The sequence below is a fragment of the Triticum aestivum genome, chromosome 7D (genome assembly GCF_018294505.1).
Source record: "Triticum aestivum cultivar Chinese Spring chromosome 7D, IWGSC CS RefSeq v2.1, whole genome shotgun sequence".
NCBI classification, from domain to species: Eukaryota; Viridiplantae; Streptophyta; class Magnoliopsida; order Poales; family Poaceae; genus Triticum; species Triticum aestivum.
The window spans coordinates 89,648,312-89,668,671 of NC_057814.1; positions in this window are offsets into that span (position 1 = coordinate 89,648,312).

Below are 20,360 nucleotides of genomic sequence, written 5' to 3' on the forward strand. Positions count from 1 at the left end.
TTGTTTTGTTTTCCCTCTCTTTTTAGGAAATCAATAATATATTTTTACTTTTATTTATTATGCATTACCCTTTTGTTTCAATAATAATGCATTTCCATTTTTGTCTGTCTGTCTGCTGCATCATTTTATTCTTCCTATTTTTATTTCTTTTAAAGTTATAATTGTAATTGTTCTTGTTGACTAAAGCATTGCTAACCAAGTTTTAAGTGTGGAAGAAGTGTGGAAGTAGTGGATCATGGTACTCCTCCACCTTTTTCCTCTCTTCCTCCGGACGTGGTTTGTCTCAGAGCCAAAGGATCAAGGCGGGGTGGGGGGGGGAGAATGTGATATCTACCCCGCGTGACTGCAACCTAGTGCCTAGTGGTGTTTTTGTCAAGGGGGAAGTTGCATGTCTATCACTAGGTGCGAAACTGCGAATATCCGCTTCGACTATAATTTCTGTTGTTTTGTTCGGTGATTGGGAGTGGGGATTTGCACGTCTGCCACTAGGTGTGCAACTGCAAGTGTCGTCACCAACTGCAACTGCATGTCTTAGTATTTTGTGTGTGTGGAGGGGGGCTTGCATGTCTGCCACTAGGCACAAATTGCAAATGTCGCCCTCGAATGCAACTGCATGTCTTCAAGGCGACTTCAACTTAGTGGTTTTTGCGTGGAGGGGTAGTTGCATGTCTTCCAATAGCCATGCAACTGCATGTGTCACCTTCGACTGGAACTGGGCTTTGTTTTGTCTTTGGGCGGCGGGAAAGGGGGAGCAGTTGCATGTGTACACTAGATATGCAACTGCAAGTGTAGCACCCTGACCGCAACTGAAGTTGCATGTGTACACTAGGCATGCAACTGCAAGTGTCAGCCCCGGTTGTAACTGCATGTCTTCCAGCACGACTGCAACTGAACTTTGTTTTATTGGAGGGCGGTGGGAGAGGGAGGGGCAATTGCATGTGTACATTACGCATGCAATTGCAAGTGTCGCGCCCCGACTGCAATTGCATATTTTCCATCACGACCACAACTAAACTTTGTTTTGTTGGAGGGCAGTGCGAGAAGCGGGGCAATTGCATGTGTACATTATGGATGCAACTGCAAGTGTCGCGCCCCAACTGCAGTTGCATATCTTCCATCATGACCGCAACTGAACATTGTTTTGTCGGAGGACAGTGGGAGAGCGGCGGCGGCAGTTGCATGCATACACTTGGCATGCAACTGCAAGTGTCGCCCCTGACAGCAATTGCATGTCTTCCATCATGCCTGCAACTAACCTTTGTTTTGTCAGATGGAGATAGGAAAGGGGGCAGTGGCATGTCTGACACTAGGCATGCAACTGCAAGTTTAGCCCTTGACTACGACTGCATGTCCCCCTAACACAAACACAATTGGACTTTTTCTCTCTGATAGGGGCAGGAGAGGGTGGCAATTACATGTTTGACACTAGGCATACAACTGCAAGTGTAGCCCATCAATTGCAACTATATGTCCCCTAACACAGATATAACTGGAGTTTGTTTTGTCAAATGGAGGCGGGAGATGGGGCAGTTGCAATTGTATGTTAGACATGCGACTGCAATTGTCACGTCGAGCTAGAACTGCATGTCTTCCCATCCGACTGCAACTAACCTTTGTTTTGTCGTGGAGGGGGGGGGGTCGTGGAGGGGGGGGGGGGCAATTGCATGTGTAATACTAGGCATGCAACTGCGAGTGTGACCCGCGATTGCAATTGCATGTCTACCCATCCGACTGCAAGTGACCTTTGTTTTATCAGAGGGCGGTGAGAGAGGGGACAATTGCATGTGTGACACTAGGCATGCAACTACAATCATAGCCCTCGACTGCAACTACATGTCTGGCCACAACTGCAAGTGGCGTCCATACTGCAACTCTGTGGTGTTTTATGGGGGTGCGCCAGTTGCTTATCTACCAGTAGGAGGGGGTCAACCATTGTATCATTATTTTATTTATGTTTCTTCATTTTTTCATGATTTACTTTTAATACATTAATTATTATTTTCATAAATACATGGTGAACCTTTATGTTAAATACATGATAATTTTTTATTCAAATACGCAATGAACTTTATATTATGCGGTGAAAATTAGACAAATGTGCAATGCACATTTCAGAATATACAACAATTTTTTTTGTTAATACACCATCAAATATTTTTTATAAATACGAGATGATACAAATATAGGACGACCATTTACACAAACAAAAACACGAAGAATTTTAATTTTACACAATCTAGATTTTTTTCTTTTTTAAAATTATTTTTTCATACTTTTCTTTTGGATCTATGAAAAAAAGAAGTTGAAAAAGGACATGAGTGGCAGAACAGCCTATGTAAGGCATCTGTCTTGCTGACTGTAAGAAACGCATGCGCAACATAGTACCTTTTGTGGCATGGAACTATTTTATATATCTTTACTAGTATATTTTGCTGTTGTAGAAAAAAAAAACAAAGCCCAAGTAAGGGAGCCAGCCCAACAAAAAGAGAAGACAAGCTAAGAACAAAACCCAACGAGAACAGATGCAGCCCAAAGTAGCAAACCAGTTACGCACCTAAAACGGAAAACTAAACGATGCAGTAGTACTACGTACGTGAGGATAAGTCGCTAAAATCAAATTTTATACGTGCTGACGTCAGTCGACTGAGACTTCGTCAAGTCTCAGTCGACTGAGACCTAGACAAACCCTTCGGCAAATACTTATATACGTGTTCACATAGTTTGGTTCTTTTTATTCTCCTGAACTATTTCACATGCAAGTAGAAATTTATGTTGCAAGGACTGAGTTGATTTTTTTAAATATACTTCCTCAGTCCGGTGAAGAGTGTACATTTGACTTTAAAATTTGTCTATAAAAAAGTAGGACGTGGCTAGAGAGCGCCGCTGCGCTCGTTTGTTGTCCGGAGCGCACAACCGTATATAGTAATTACATGTCCTTGTGTCCAACTGTCAACACTAGAAAAGGAAATTGTTGGGCCACACCCTGTACGCACATGGCTATCGATGCAATCAGCCTATATCCTATCCCACGTGCATTTATTTTGGGGTTCAAAAAGTTGTAAAAGCCATAACTTTTGATTCTGGCATCGAAATTCAATTCCGTTTTCACCGTCAGGTTTCTCACGATGAGTTCTTTAAAACTAGATCCTATATGAGTATGTTTCGTCAAAAAAAATTTCAAGGCAACTTTGGGTTCAATGGAGGCAACTATAGTGCTATAGGGAAACAACTTTTCTTTTTGGCCTAGTAGGACTGATTATTAGGTTGGTTGCGTAAAAAATGAAAAAATCATACAAAACATAAGGCAACTTTAGTGCTACATACAAAGCAAATTCACTGCACTGTGTGTATCTATGAATTTTGCTAACATTATCCCAATTTGTGTATCATGACTGCTCAATTGCCTATTGTTGATGGTCAGTTCCTACACTTGATGTTCAATTGCCTATACATGCTATAAATTACCTATAATTGATGTATAGTTGCCTGCTATTGGTAATTAGTTGCCTACAATTATTGCACAGTTGCCTAACTTTTCAAAATAGTTGCCTACAATACTATGAAGTTATTTATCATTGTTTCCTAAGTTGCCTACAAACACTCTGAAGTGGCCAAGATTCATCATCATATTGCCTACCATAACTAGCAATAGTAGACACAAAAGCATCACCGGTAGATGACTTCATAGTATTATAGACAATTTAGAAACAACGACATACTAGCGTGAACAATAGGCAAATTAGAGATACTAGCGAGGAAGTTAGGAGAACATTAGACAAAATTAACTAGGACACAGAATGTAGTGAAGTTGCCTGCTTTTAGCACTAAAGTTGCCTCTGGTAGAAGGAAAGTTGTGATGTTAGTACCTCTGTTTCGAAGTTGTTTTGTATCATTAGTTAGATTCTTATTGTTGCTAATTAGTTATTTTTAATGAAGTGAAGTTGCTTCTGTTTAATACTAAAGTTGCCTCATCTATCATCAAAGTTGCTTTTAAAAATATTAAAGAAACATATTCATGTGGAGTTTAGTTTTGGAAAGCTCGTCACGATCTAACTAGCCAACTCATGTGTGTTTTCCATCATTAGATCTGAAGATCAATGATTTTTGTAGGCAACTCAACTAAAAATTAAGGATTTGCGTAGGTTTGCAGGCAATTGTCTGATCCACCCCGCTATGAAACTTCTAATAACCCCCTATGCAACTTCTCATCTAACACTAGGACCTGACTAGCCAACGACCATGCGGTCAGTAGTGTTGGCAACTTAGGTCCCCTGATGGACAACTTCCATAGTATTTTAGGCAATTGCGGATCACCCGTGGGAAGCTTCGTAGCGATTTAGGCAACTTGGTTTCTGAGGCACACAACTAAGAAACCATGTTAGACAACTTCCCAATTTACGGTGAACAACTTTCACAATGTGGTAGGCAACGAACTATGTAACCACCTATTACATATTGCACAGAACTAAGTAGGAGGCTACTACGCGAATTCACTTATACACATGGTGCAATTCTTCTAGCATCGAAGTTGCTCATCTTTAGCACTAAACTTGCCTCATCTATCATCAAAGTTGCTTTTTAAAAAAATCATCAAAACATATTCATATGGAATCTAGTTTTGAAGAGCTCGTCACAAGGAATTCAGCGGTGAAAACGGATCATCATTCGGACACGCGGTGTGAAAGTTATAGTTTTTTGAATTTTCTTGTACCAAAATTAATGCACGTTACGTCATCGCTGGGTTGACACGGTTGGTCGGACGAGGTGAAGAAAAATCAATGCACTGTAATTGAAGAATATTTCCATATATAGAATGAGTGGGTGGACAGTTTACCAAATCCGGAAACAGTTTGTTGCATCATTCGGTTCATGAGCGTGCGCTCGCGACGTCCATTGAGCGCAGCTGCACGATTGAGTATTTGGGAAAAAAGTATACTTCTATCTTCCCAATGCATTTTAAAATAGAAAAAATATTTCTCTCTCATCACACAGTAATCAAGACCAATAACATTCTACACATGGTCTTCTTAATTTCTACCTGCACTTAACTCATTATGGGTTGGATAATTAAAGAGGAGAAAGATGGTGGCTTGCACTTTTTCAATGCATTTACCACACTCCATAATTTATCCTAAAATTTCTATATGTACTCTTTTCATCGGACAGAGGGAGTATTTGCTATTATAAAAGTTATCAGAATTACAAAATATTTCAAACATAATTAAAATTATATGAAGATTCTGAGGTTACCAAACAACCACTGCTACTGCTAGAACAACGCGTAGCTGTCGCCGTTTTTCTACCAGAACCGTCTTGACCTTGTTGACCCTGTCAATGACAGTCATAAAGTCTTGATGCATCTTGAAGGAAATATGCCCTAGAAGCAATAATAAAGTTGTTATTTATATTTCCTTATATCATGATAAATGTTTATTATTCATGCTAAAATTGTATTAACCGGAAACTTGATACATGTGTGGATACATAGACAAAACACAGTGTCCCTAGTAAGCCTCTACTAGACTAGCTCGTTAATCAAAGATGGTTAAGTTTCCTAACCATAGACATGTGTTGTCATTTGATGAACGTGATCACATCATTAGGAGAATAATGTGATGGACAAGACCCATCCGTTAGCTTAGCATAATGATCGTTAAGTTTTATTGCTATTGCTTTCTTCATGGCATTTACATATTCCATTGACTATGAGATTATGTAACTCCCGGATACCGGAGGAATACCTTGTGCGCTATCAAACGTCACAACGTAACTGAGTGATTATAAAGATGCTCTACAGGTATCTCCGAAGGTGTTTGTTGGGTTGGCATAGATCGAGATTAGGATTTGTCACTCCGAGTATCGGAGAGGTATCTCTGGGCCCTCTCGGTAATGCACATCATGATAAGCCTTTCAAGCAATGTAACTAATGAGCTAGTTACAGGATGATGCATTACGGAACAAGTAAGAGACTTGCCGGTAACGAGATTGAACTAGGTATGAAGATACCAGCGATCGAATCTCGGGCAAGTAACATACCGATGACAAAGGAAATGATGTATGTTGTCACTACGGTTTGACCGATAAAGATCTTCGTAGAATATGTTGGAACCAATATGAACATCCAGGTTCCGTTGTTGGTTATTGACCGGAGATGTGTATCGGTCATGTCTACATAGTTCTCGAACCTGTAGGGTCCGGACGCTTAACGTTCGATAACGATTTGTATTATGAGTTATGTGTTTTGGTGACCGAAGATTGTTTGGAGTCCCGGATGAGATCATGGACATGACGAGGAGTCTGGAAATAGTCGAGAGGTAAAGATTGATATATTGGATGATAGTATTCGGACACCGGAAGTGTTTCAAAATGTATCGGGTATGTATCGGAGTACCGGGGGGTTACCGGAACCCCCGAGGGAAAGATATGGGCCATATGGGCCATAGGAGGGAGGCAGCCCACAAGGGGTGGCGCGCGCCTCCCCCCATGGTGAGTCCGAATTGGACTAGGGGAAGGGGCGGCGCCCCCCTTTCCTTCTCCCTCTACCTCGCCTTCCCCCTTTCCCCCTCCGATAAAAGGAAGGGGGGCCGAATTGAACTAGGAGCCCAAGTGGGACTCCTACCACTTGGGACGCCCCTAGGCCGGCCTCCTCCCCTCTCCCTCCTTTATATACGGGGGAAGGGGGCGCCTCTAAGACACCACCAATTGTTCTTAGCCGTGTGCGGCACCCCCCTCCACCGTTTACTCCTCCGGTCATATTGTCGTAGTGCTTAGGCGAAGCCCTGCGCGGATCACTTCACCATCACTGTCACCACGCCGTCGTGCTGACGAAACTCTCCCTCGATACTTTGCTGGATCAAGAGTTCAAGCAACGTCATCGAGCTGAACGTGTGCTAAACTCGGAGGTGCCGTACGTTCGGTACTTGATCGGTTGAATCGTGAAGACGTTCGACTACATCAACCGCGTTAAACTAACACTTCCGCTTTTGGTCTACGAGGGTACATGGACACACACTCCCCTCTCGTTGCTATGCATCTCCTAGATATATCTTGCGTGAGTGTAGGATTTTTTTTTTGAAATTGCATGCTACGTTCCCCAACAGTGGCATCCGAGCCAGGTCTATGCGTAGACGATATGCACGAGTAGAACCCAAAGAATTGTGGGCGATCATAGTCATACTACTTACCACCAACGTCTTATTTTGATTCGGCAGTATTGTTGGATGAAGCGGCCCTGACCAACCTTACATGACCACGTTCATGAGACCGGTTTCACCGACAGACATGCAACTTGTTTTGCATAAAGGTGGCTGGCGGGTGTCTGTTTCTCCAACTTTAGTTGAATCGAATTTGACTACGGTCAGTCCTTGTTGAAGGTTAAAACAACAAACTTGACAAAACATCGTTGTGGTTTTGATGCGTAGGTAAGAACGGTTCTTACTAGAAGCACGTACCAGCCACGTAAAACTTGCAACAACAAAGTAGAGGACGTCTAACTTATTTTTGCAGGGCATGTTGTGATATGATATGGTCAAGACATGATGTGATATACGTTATTGTATGAGATGATCATGTTTTGTAAAAGTTATCGGCAACTGGCAGGAGCCTTATGGTTGTCGCTTTAATGTATGAAATACAAACGCCATGTAATTGTTTTACTTTATCACTATACGTTAGTGATAGTTGTAGAAGCAATAGTTGGCGAGACGACCACGACGCTACGATGGAGATCAAGGTGTCTAGCCGGTGACGATGGAGATCATGACAGTGCTTTGGAGATGGAGATCAAAGGCACAAGATGATGATGGTCATATTGCTACCTCTTGAGCACTGCGTTGGTTTTCCCTTGAAGAGGAAAGGGTGATGCAGCAAAGTAGCGTAAGTATTTCCCTCAATTTTTGAGAACCAAGGTATCAATCCAGTAGGAGGCCACGCTCAAGTCCCTTGTACCTACACAAACAAATAAGAACCTTGCAACTAACGCAATAAAGGGGTTGTCGGTCCCTTCACAGCCACATGTAAAAGTGAGATCTGATAGAGATGATAAGATAATATTTTTGGTATTTTTATGATAAAGATTAAAAGTAAAGATTGCAAAATAAACGGCGTCAGAAGTAGCTTGTTGACGGGAAATTAATATGATGGAAAATAGACCAGGGGGCCATAGGTTTCACTAGTGGCTTCTCTCAAGGTAGCATAAGTATTACGGTGGGTGAACAAATTACTGTCGAGCAATTGATAGAATTGAGCATAGTAATGAGAATATCTAGGTATGATCATGTATATAGGCATCACGTTTGTGACAAGTAGACCGACTTCTGCATGCATCTACTACTATTACTCCACACATCGACCGCTATCTAGCATGCATCTAGAGTATTAAGTTCATAAGAACGGAGTAACGCTTTAAGCAAGATGACATGATGTAGAGGGATAAACTCAAGCAATATGATATAAACCCGATCTTTTTTATCGTTGATGGCAACAATACAATACGTGTCGTTTCCCTTACTGTCACTGGGATCGAGCACCAAAAGATTGAACCCAAAGCTAAGCACTTCTCCCATTGCAAGAAAGATCAATCTAGTAGGCCAAACCAAACTGATAATTCAAAGAGACTTGCAAAGATAACCAATCATACATAAAAGAATTCATAGGAGATTCAAATATTGTTCACAGATAATCTTGATCATAAACCCACAATTCATCGGATCTCGACAAACACACCGCAAAAGAAGATTACATCGAATAGATCTCCAAGAGAATCAAGGAGAAATTTTTATTGAGATCCAAAGAGAGAGAAGAAGTCATCTAGCTAATAACTATGGACCCGAAGGTCTGAGGTAAACTACTCACACATCATCGGAGAGGCTATGGTGTTGATGTAGAAGCCCTCCGTGATCAACGCCCCCTCCGGCGGAGCGCCGGAAAAGGCCCCAAGATGGGATCTCACGGGTACAGAGAGTTGCGGCGATGGAAATAGGGTTTTGGCTCCTGTTCTGATGTTTCCACGGTATATGAGTATATATAGGCGAAAGAGGTCGGTCAGGAGAGCTACGAGGGGCCCACGAGGGTGGGGAGCGCACCCAGGGGGAGCAGGCGCGCCTCCCTGCCTCGTGGCCTCCTCGTTGATTGCTTGACGTCCACTCCAAGTCTTCTGGATCACGTTTGTTCCAAAAATCACGTTCCCGAAGGTTTCATTCCGTTTGGACTCCGTTTGATATTCCTTTCCTTCGAAACACGGAAATGGGCAAAAAACAGCAATTTGGGTTGGGCCTCCGGTTAATAGGTTAGTCCCAAAAATAATATAAAAGTGTATAATAAAGCCCATTGAACATCCAAAACTGATAATATAATAGCATGGAACAATCAAAAATTATAGATACATTGGAGACGTATCACATATCATGTCACATATTTTGATTGCATGTGATGTTTATCTTTTTTGCATCTTATTTTGATTAGTACGGCGGTAGCATTATAAGATGATCCCTTACTAAAATTTCATGGTATAAGTGTTCTCCCTGAGTATGCACCATTGCGACAGTTCGTCGTGCTGAGACACCACGTGATGATCGGGTGTGATAAGCTCTACGTTCACATACAACGGGTGTAAGACAGTGTTGCACATGCGGAATACTCGGGGTTAAACTTGACGAGCCTAACATGTACAAACATGGCCTCGGAACACTGGAGACCGAAAGGTCGAACGTGAATCATATAGTAGATATGGTCAACATAGAGATGTTCACCATTGAAGACTACTCCATCACACGTGATGATCGGACATGGTTTAGTTGATATGGATCACGTGATCATTTAGATGACTCGAGGGATTTCTAAGTGGGAGTTCTTAAGTAATATGATTAATTGAACTTAATTTATCATGAACTTAGTCCTGATAGTATTTGCATATCTATGTTGTAGATCAATAGCTTGTGTATAGCTCCCCTGTTTTATTTTTGATATGTTCCTAGAGAAAACTAAGTTGAAAGATGATAGTAGCAATGATGCGGACTGGGTCCGTGATCTGAGAATTATCCTCATTGCTGCATAGAAGAATTATGTCCTTGATGCACCACTAGGTGACGAACCTGTTGCAGGAGCATATGCAAATGTTATGAACATTTTGCAAGGTCGGTATGATGACTACTTGATAGTTTAGTGCACCATGCTTTACGGCTTAGAACTGGGACTTCAAAAATGTTTGAACGCCATGGAGCATATGAGATGTTCCAAGAAGCTGAAAATGATATTTCAGACTAATGCCCGTGATAAGAGGTATGAGACCTCTGACAAGTACTTTGCCTACAAGATGGAGGAGAATAACTCAGCTAGTGAGCATGTGCTCAGAATGTCTGGGTACTACAATCGCTTGAAATAAGTGGGAGTTAATCTTCCAGATAAGATAGTGATTGACAGAGTTCTCTAGTCACTATCACCAAGTTACTAGAACTTCGTGATGAACTATAATATGCAAGGAATGACGAAAACGATTCCCAAGCTCTTCGCGATGCTGAAATTAGCGAAGGTAAAAAATCAAGAACTAGCATCAAGTGCTGATGGTTAACAAGACCACTAGTTTCAAGAAAAAGGGCAAGGGAAAGAAAGGGAAACTTCAAAAAGAATGGCAAGAAAGTTGCCACTCCCATGAAGAAGCCCAAAGCTAGACCCAAACCTGAAACTGAGTGCTTCTACTGCAAAGGAAATGGTCACTTGAAGTGGAACTGCCCAAGATACTTGGCGGATAAGAAGGATGGCAAAGTGAACAAAGGTATATTTGATATACATGTTATTGATGTGTACTTTACTAGTGTTTATAGCAACCCCTCGGTATTTGATACTAGTTCAGTTGCTAAGAGTAGTAACTCGAAACAGGAGTTGCAAAATAAACAAAGACTAGTTAAGGGCGAGGTGACGATGTGTCTTGGAAGTGATTCCAAGGTTGATAAGATCACCATCGCACACTCCCTTTACCTTCGGGATTAGTGTTGAACCTAAAATAAATGTTATTTGGTGTTTGAGTTGAGCATGAATATGATTGGATGATGTTTATTGCAATACGGTTATTCATTTAAGTCAAAGAATAATTGTTGTTCTGTTTACATGAATAAAACCTTCTATGGTCATACACTCAATATAAATGGTTTATTGAATCTCGATCGTAGTGATACACATATTCATAATATTGATGCCAAAAGATGCAAAATTGATAATGATAGTGCAACATACTTGTGGCACTATCGTTTAGGTCATATTGGTGTAAAGCGCATGAAGAAACTCCTTGCAGATGGGCTTTTGGAATCACTTGATTATGAATCATTTGATACTTGCGAACCATGCCTCATGGGCAAGATGACTAAAACTCCGTTCTCCGGAACAATGGGACGAGCTAATGACTTATTGGAAATAATACATACCGATGTATGCGGTCCGATGAGTGTTGAGGCTCGCGGCGGGTATCGTTATTTTCTGAGCTTCAGAGATGATTTGAGTAGATATGGGTATATCTACTTAATGAAACACAAGTCTGAAACATTTGAAAAGTTCAAAGAATTTCAGAGTGAAGTGGAGAATCATCGTAACAAGAAAATAAAGTTTCTACGATCTGATCACGGAGGTGAATATTTGAGTTACGAGTTTGGCCTTCATTTAAAACAATGTGGAATAGTTTCACAACTCACGCCACCTGGAACACCACAGCGTAATGGTGTGTCCGAACATCGTAACCGTACTTTATTAGATATGGTGCAATCTATGATGTCTCTTACCGATTTACCACTATCATTTTGGGGTTATGCATTAGAGACAACTGCATTCACGTTAAATAGGGCGCCATCTAAATCTGTTGAGACGACATCATATGAACTATGGTGGCAAGAAACCTAGGTTGCCGTTTCTTAAAGTTTGGGGTTGCGATGCTTATGTGAAAAAACTTCAGCCTGATAAGCTCGAACCCAAATCGGAGAAGTGCGTCTTCATAGGATACCCAAAAGAAACTGTTGGGTACACCTTCTATCACAGATCCAAAGGCAAGATCTTTGTTGCTAAGAATGGATCCTTTCTAGAGAAGGAGTTTCTCTCGAAAGAAGTGAGTGGGAGGAAAGTAGAACTTGATGAGGTAATTGTACCTTCTCTCGAATTGGAAAGTAGCTCATCACAGAAAACCGTTCCCGTGATGCCTACACCAACTAGAGAGGAAGCTAATGATAATGATCATTAAACTTCAGATCAAGTTACTACCGAACCTCGTAGGTCAACCAGAGCACATTCCGCACCAGAGTGGTATGGTAATCCTATCCCGGAAGTCATGTTACTAGACCATGACGAACCTACGAACTATGGGGAAGCGATGATGAGCCCAGATTCCGATAAATGGCTTGAGGCCATGAAATCTGAGATAGGATCCATATATAAGATCAAAGTTGGACTTTGGTGGACTTGCCCGATGATCGGCAAGCCATTGAGAATAAATGGATCTTCAAGGGGAAGACGAACGATGATGGTAGTGTTACTATCTACAAAGCTTGAATTGTCGCAAAAAGTTTTTCGACAAGCTCAAGGTGTTGACTACGATGTGTTTTCCTCACTCGTATCGATGCTTAAGTCTGTCTGAATCATGTTAGCAATTGCCGCATTTTATGAAATCTGGAAAATGGATATCAAACTACATTCCTTAATGGATTTATTAAAGAAGAGTTGTATATGATGCAACCATAAGGTTTTGACAATCCTAAAAGTGGTAACAAAATGTACAAGCTCCAGCGATCCATTTATGGACTGGTGCAAGCATCTCAGAGTTGGAATATACGCTTTGATGAGTTGATCAAAGCATATAGTTTTATACAGACTTGCAGTGAAGCCTGTATTTATAAGAAAGTGAGTGGGAGCACTACAGCCTTTCTGATAAGTATATGTGAATGACATAGTGTTGATCGGAGATGATGTAGAATTTTCTCGAAAGCATAAAGGAGTGTTTGAAAGGATTCTTTCAAAGAAAGACCTCAGTGAAGCTTCTTACATATCGGGCATCAAGATCTATAGAGATAGATCAAGATGCTTGATAAGATTTTTTCAATGAGTACATACCTTGACAAGATTTTGAAATAGTTCAAAATGGAACAGTCAAAGAAGGAGTTATTGCCTGTATTGCAAGGTGTAAAGTTGAGTAAGACTCAAAACCCGACCATGGTAGAAAATAGAAAGAGAATGAAAGGCATTCCCTATGCCTCAGCCATACGTTCTATAAAGTATGTTATGTTGTGTACCAGGCCTATTGTGTACCTTGCCATGAGTTTGGCAAGGAGGTATGCTAGTGATCCAGGAGTGGATCACTGGACAACGTTCAAAATTATCCTTAGTTATCTAAGAGGACTAAGGAAATATTTCTCGGTTATGGAGGTGATAAAGAGTTCATCGTAAAGAGTTACATTGATGCAAGATTTTACACCGATCCGGATGACTCTGAGTCTCAATCTAGATACATATTGAAAGTCGGAGCAATTAGCTAGAGTAGCTCCATGCAGAGCATTGTAGACATAGAAAATTTGCAAAATACATACGGCTCCGAGTGTGGCAGACCCGTTGACTAAACTTCTCTCACAAACAAAACATGATCACACCTTAGTACTCTTTGGGTGTTAATCACATAGCGATGTGAACTAGATTATTGACTCTAGTAAACCCTTTGGGTGTTAGTCACATGGCGATGTGAACTAATCACATAAAGATGTGAACTATTGGTGTTAAATCACATGACGATGTGAATTAGATTATTGACTCTAGTGCAAGTGGGAGACCGAAGGAAATATGCCCTAGAGGCTATAATAAAGTTGTTATTTATATTTGCTTATATCATGATAAATGTTTATTATTCATGCTAGAATTGTATTAACCGGAAACTTGATACATGTGTGGATACATAGACAAAACACAGTGTCCCTAGTAAGCCTCTACTAGACTAGCTCGTTAATCAAAGATGGTTAAGTTTCCTAACCATAGACATGTGTTGTCATTTGATGAACGGGGTCACATCATTAGGAGAATAATGTGATGGACAAGACTCATCTGTTAGCTTAGCATAATGATCGTTAAGTTTTATTGCTATTGCTTTCTTCATGGCATTTACATATTCCATTGACTATGAGATTATGCAACTCCCGAATACCGGAGGAATACCTTGTGTGCTATCAAACGTCACAATGTAACTGGGTGGTTATAAAGATGCTCTACAGGTATCTCCAAAGGTGTTTGTTGGGTTGGCATAGATCGAGATTAGGATTTGTCACTCCGAGTATCGGAGAGGTATCTCTGGGCCCTCTCAGTAATGCACATCATGATAAGCCTTTCAAGCAATGTAACTAATGAGTTAGTTACAGGATGATGCATTACGGAACTAGTAAAGAGACTTTCCGGTAACGAGATTGAACTAGGTATGAAGATACCGACGATCAAATCTCGGGCAAGTAACATACCAATGACAAAGGAAATGACGTATGTTGTCATTACGGTTTGACCGATAAAGATCTTCATAGAATATGTAGGAACCAATATGAGCATCCAGGTTCCGCTATTGGTTATTGACCGGAGATGTGTCTCGGCCATGTCTACATAGTTCTCGAACCCGTAGGGTCCGCACGCTTAACGTTCGATAACGATTTGTATTATGAGTTATGTGTTTTGGTGACCGAAGATTGTTTGGAGTCCTGAATGAGATCAAGGACATGACGAGGAGTTATGAAATGGTCGAGAGGTAAAGATTGATATATTGGATGATAGTATTCAGACACCGGAAGTGTTTCGGGATGTATCGGGTACGTATCGGAGTACCGGGGGGGGTTGCCGGAACCCCCCTGGGAAGATATGGGCCATATGGGCCATAGTAGGGAGGCAAGGCAGCCCACAAGGGATGGGCACACCTCCCCCATGCGGAGTCCAAATTGGACTAGGGGAAGGGGTGGGCCCCCCTTTCCTTCTCCCTCTCCCTCTCCTTCCCCCTTTCCCCCTCCGATAGAAGGAAGGGGGGCGAATTGGACTAGGAGCCCAAGTGGGACTCCTCCCACTTGGGACTCCTCTAGGCCGGCCTCCTCCCCTCTCCCTCCTTTATATACGGGGGCAAGGCGCGCCTCTAAGACACCGCCAATTGTTCTTAGCCGTGTGCGGCACCCCCCTCCACCGTTTACTCCTCCGGTCATATTGTCGTAGTGCTTAGGCGAAGCCCTGCGCGTATCACTTCACCATCGCCGTCACCACGCCGTTGTGCTAACAAAACTCTCCCTCGACACTTTGCTGGGTCAAGAGTTCAAGGGACGTCATCGAGCTGAACGTGTGCTGAACTCGGAGATGCCGTGCGTTCGGTTACTTGATCGGTTGAATTGCGAAGACGTCCGACTACATCAACCGCGTTAAACTAACGCTTCCGCTTTCGGTCTACGAGAGTACGTGGACACACTCTCCCATCTCGTTGCTATGCATCTCCTAAATAGATCTTGCGTGAGCGTAGGAAATTTTTTGAAGTTGCATGCTACGTTCCCCAACACATCTGTCCCTAAAGATCAGCGCCTGGAGTTGCAGTCGTCGCCGTTGAATCCTTGCACAAATTTGAGGCACCTGACACTAAATATTACCACATGACAAGAAACACTAACTTCACCGCTGAACAACACGACAGAAATCTACACCAGATCCGTCGACTACGTCCAAACGGACAAAGTTGAGGAGGATTAGAGCCCGGAAGGCAAATTCAAAACAGAAGCGATGCCATCTGACATAGCGCCGCATCTGCGAGAACTGAAAAAAATCCTAACCTAAACAACTAACCGAAGCGAAGACACCGGGGTTCTCCTCCAGCAGGTGATAACTCAACTTAGCTTAAATGCCTACATTCCTTGGATCTGCTCGGGTTTAAGTCATTCAATTTGCTAATACTCGTCTAGATGTTAATTAGTGAATTAACATCTAACACTCTAACACCTATATTATTTCATTAATAAAAAATAAAAAATCATATAATCTCCATGTAAAATTAAGTGGTACTCTATAGGAGTTAGATGAGACTTAGTTAATTCTCATCCAAATGAGAACTGACCACATAATTAAGTCATAGACTTGGCATGGATGGTGACAGTTTTTGGGATTTGTTCAATCGCTTATGTTTCAGCGGTATGATGTGTGCCTCTACTATGAGTGTTTATGGTAACTTCGTCAATCTCAAAATCTGTTGGCTACGTCTTTCGAAGGTGCACATAGAGGTAAGATGCATGTGTCTATGTTCATAGGCCGAGTGTGTGTGTTTGTTTAGCGTCTGCTCTGTACTATGTTTCTTCAAAAAAAATGCCCCTTTTTATTTGAAACTAAGTGCGTTGTACGGTATGCCTTACCTTATTTATGAAAATTAAATGACTGACGGGATCCTTCTTTTGACGACGTGTGTTGGCCTCATGGCAGTATATCCATGGTCAGGCGGGTTGTGGGGTCTCTCCCCCACGGGGTGGTGCCATGGCGCTACCCAACTCGGGATGTGGCGGCGTCCAGTTTCAGCTAGGTGACTCTGCTCGAGAGCCACGACAAGTAGCTGAAGGAAATATGCCCTAGAGGCAATAATAAATTTATTATTTATTTCCTTATATCATGATAAATGTTTATTATTCATGCTAGAATTGTATTAACCGGAAACATGATACATGTGTGAATACATAGACAAACAGAGTGTCACTAGTATGCCTCTACTTGACTAGCTCGTTGATCAAAGATGGTTATGTTTCCTAGCCATAGACATGAGTTGTCATTTGATTAACGGGATCATATCATTAGGAGAATCATGTGATTGACTTGACCCATTCTGGTAGCTTAGCACTTGATCGTTTAGTATGTTGCTACTGCTTTCTTCATGACTTATACATGTTCCTATGACTATGAGGTTATGCAACTCCCGTTTACCGGAGGAACACTTTGTGTGCTACCAAACGGCACAACGTAACTGGGTGATTATAAAGGTGCTCTACAGGTGTCTTCGAAGGTACTCGTTGAGTTGGCGCATTTCGAGATTAGGATATGTCACTCCGATTGTCGGAGAGGTATCTCTGGGCCCACTCGGTAATACACATCACTATAAGCCTTGCAAGCATTGTAACTAATGAGTTAGTTGCGCGATGATGTATTACGGAATGAGTAAAGAGACTTGCCGGTAACGAGATTGAACTAGGTATTGAGATACCGACGATCGAACCTCGGGCAAGTAACATACCGATGACAAAGGAAACAACGTATGTTGTTATGCGGTTTAACCGATAAAGATCTTCGTAGAATATGTGGGAGCCAATATGAGCATCCAGGTTCCGCTATTGGCTGTTGTCCGGAGACGTGTCTCGGTCATGTCTACATAGTTCTCGAACCCATAGGGTCCGCATGCTTAAAGTTCGGTGACGATCGGTATTATGAGTTTTTGTGTTTTTATGTACCGAAGGTAGTTGGGAGTCCCGGATATGATCACAGACATGACAAGGAGTCTCGAAATGGTCGAGACGTAAAGATCGATATATTGGACGACTATATTCGGACACCGGAAGTGTTCCGGGTGATTTCGGAGAAAACCGAAGTGCCGGAGGGGTTACCGGAACCCCCCGGGGAAGTATTGGGCCTTAGTGGGCCTGAGGGGAGAGAGAGGGCAGCAGCCCAGGAGGTGGCGCGCCCCCTCCCATGAGGAGTCCGAATTGGACTAGGGGAGGGGGGCGCGGCCCCTCTTTCCCGCTCCCTCTCCCTCTCTTTCCTTTCCCCTTCCCTCTTCCTAGTTGGACTAGGAAAGGATGAATCCTCTTCCTAGTAGGAAGAGGATTCCTCCTCTCCTTGGGGCGCACCAAGGCTGGCCGGCCTCCCCCTTGCTCCTTTATATACGGGGGTGGGGGGCACCCAAAGACACACAAGTTGATTGGTCTAGCCGTGTGCGGTGCCCCCCTCAACCATAATCCACCTCGATCATATCGTAGCGGTGCTTAGGCGAAGCCCTGCGTCGGTAGCATCATCATCACCGTCATCACGCCGTCGTGCTGACGAAACTCTCCAGCGAAGCTCTGCTGGATCGGAGCTCGCGGGACGTCATCGAGTTGAACGTGTGCTGAACTCGGAGGTGCCGTGCGTTCGGTACTTGGATCGGTCGGATAGTGAAGACGTACGACTACATCAACCGCGTTGTGCTAACGCTTCCGCTTTCGGTCTACGAGGGTACGTGGACACACTCTCCCCTCTCGTTGCTATGCATCACCATGATCCTGTGTGTGCGTAGGAATTTTTTTGAAATTACTACGTTCCCCAACAGTGGCATCCGAGCCAGGTTTTATGCGTAGATGTTATATGCACGAGTAGAACACAAGTGAATTGTGGGCGATACAAGTCATACTGCTTACCAGCATGTCATACTTTGGTTCGGCGGTATTGTTGGATGAAGCGGCCCGGACTGACATTACGTGTACGCTTACGCGAGACTGGTTCTACCGACGTGCTTTGCACACAGGTGGCTGGCGGGTGTCAGTTTCTCCAACTTTCGTTGAACCGAGTGTTGCTACGCCCGGTCCTTGAGAAGGTTAAAATAGCACTAACTTGACGAACTATCGTTGTGGTTTTGATGCGTAGGTAAGAACGGTTCTTGCTTAGCCCGTAGCGGCCACGTAAAACTTGCAACAACAAAGTAGAGGACGTCTAACTTGTTTTTGCAGGGCATGTTGTGATATGATATGGTCAAGACATGTTGCTATATTTTATTGTATGAGATGATCATGTTTTGTAACCGAGTTATCGGCAACTGGCAGGAGCCATATGGTTGTCGCTTTATTGTATGCAATGCAATCGCCCTGTAATTGCTTTACTTTATCACTAAGCGGTAGCGATAGTCGTAGAAGCAATAGTTGGCGAGACGACAACGATGCTACGATGGAGATCAAGGTGTCGCGCCGGTGACGATGGTGATCATGACGGTGCTTCAGAGATGGAGATCACAAGCACAAGATGATGATGGCCATATCATATCACTTATATTGATGGCATGTGATGTTTATCTTTTATGCATCTTATTTTTCTTAGATCGACGGTAGCATTATAAGATGATCTCTCACTAAATTTCAAGGTATAAGTGTTCTCCCTGAGTATGCACCATTGCGAAAGTTCTTCGTGCTGAGACACCACGTGATGATCGGGTGTGATAAGCTCTACATTCAAATACAACGGGTGCAAGACAGTTTTGCACACGCGTACTCAGGTTAAACTTGACGAGCATATGCAGATTTGGCCTCGGAACACTGAGACCGAAAGGTCGAGCGTGAATCATATAGAAGATATGATCAACATAGTGATGTTCACCATTGAAAACTACTCCATCTCACGTGATGATCGGACATGGTTTAGTTGATATGGATCACGCGATCACTTAGATGATTAGAGGGATGTCTATCTAAGTGGGAGTTCTTTAATAATTTGATTAACTGAACTTTAATTTATCATGAACTTAGTACCTGATAGTATTTTGCATATCTATGTTGTTGTAGATAGATGGCTCGTGCTGTTGTTCCGTTGAATTTTAATGTGTTCCTTGAGAAAGCAAAGTTGAAAGATGATGGTAGCAATTACACGGACTGGGTCCGTAACTTGAGGATTATCCTCATTGCTGCACAGAAGAATTATGTCCTAGAAGCACCGCTAGGTGCCAAACCTGCTGCAGGAGGTGAACCAGATGTTATGAACGTCTGGCAAAGCAAAGTTGATGACTACTCGATAGTTCAGTGTGCCATGCTTTACGGCTTAGAACCGGGACTTCAACGACGTTTTGAACGTCATGGAGCATATGAGATGTTCCAGGAGTTGAAGTTAATATTTCAAGCAAATGCCCGGATTGAGAGATATGAAGTCTCCAATAAGTTCTACAACTGCAAGATGGAGGAGAATAGTTCTGTCAGTGAACATATACTCAAAATGTCTGGGTATAATAATCACTTGATTCAACTGGGGGTTAATCTTCTGGATGATAGTGTTATTGACAGAATTCTTCAATCACTGCCACCAAGCTACAAGAGCTTTGTGATGAACTATAATATGCAAGGGATGGATAAGACGATTCCCGAGCTCTTCGCGATGCTAAAGGCTGCGGAGGTAGAAATCAAGAAGGAGCATCAAGTGTTGATGGTGAACAAGACCACCAGTTTCAAGAAAAAGGGTAAAGGGAAGAAGAAGGGGAACTTCGAAACCCAAGTCTGGACCTAAGCCTGAGACTGAGTGCTTCTACTGCAAGCAAACTAGTCACTGGAAGTGGAACTGGCCCAAGTATTTGGCGGATAAGAAGGATGGCAAGGTGCACAAAGGTATATGTGATATACATG